The following is an 874-nucleotide window of genomic DNA, read 5'->3' as shown; positions in this document are numbered from 1 at the left end:
AAGTGTATATCTGAAGGTTGAATATTTCATACTGGTGATTGTTATTGTACTGCTAAATATTTTTATTTAAAATCAAAGTTGCCAGTGGGTGTATATTACCTTGCCTTGCAAGCTATCTTGAATAAGATTATGCAATACCTGATGTATGATTTCCTGTGTGTAAAAGTTATTATTTATTTAACTTAAGTAGAATACTTTTTCAAATCTCAATTTCAGTTATCTTTATCACTTATCAAAATGAAAAGCCAAACACAGTTTAATCAATTAGAATTCTGTAAAGAAAGCATATTGAAAGTAAAATAATGATGACAATCAAACCTGGGGCCTTATTTATCTGATTGGTCAATCACTAAAATTGATTTTTAAAAATAGATTCTGGATTGTTATTTAAGTTAAGTTTTGGAGAATAAGAGAATAAGAGAATAAGAGAATAAGGCCTCTGTGCTAGAGTTTTTTATCAAAGCTTTAAAATTGCTAAGAAAGAAGTGTCGAAAATTATGTCAATTTTGTTACTTTTTAATGCTAAAAAATAGCAATAGAACTGCTGTGAAAATTTTGAAGCAACTCTATCTTAATAGTGACTTGCAAACGTGTGTTACAACGTTTTATCTAAACATTAAAAAGTGCTAAAAAATATCTGAATTTCTGTCAATTTTGTAGCTCACAATAAAAATTAGTAATAGAGTTGAATTGATATAAAAGATATGATTGGCTGTGAACATTTTGAAGTTACTTTAGTTTGATAAGAATGCTTATATCAAATTTTTTAAAGATGTTTTCAGTGTTTATATATAGTTGAAATTTAATAATTTTATGTAAAAACTTTCAAATTTTTTTGTAAAGAAACATGATTAACTTATATGATTGGATCTTA

The sequence above is a fragment of the Lottia gigantea genome (genome assembly GCF_000327385.1).
Source record: "Lottia gigantea unplaced genomic scaffold LOTGIsca_222, whole genome shotgun sequence".
Classification (NCBI taxonomy): Eukaryota; Metazoa; Mollusca; class Gastropoda; family Lottiidae; genus Lottia; species Lottia gigantea.
This window is presented reverse-complemented; position numbering follows the sequence as displayed.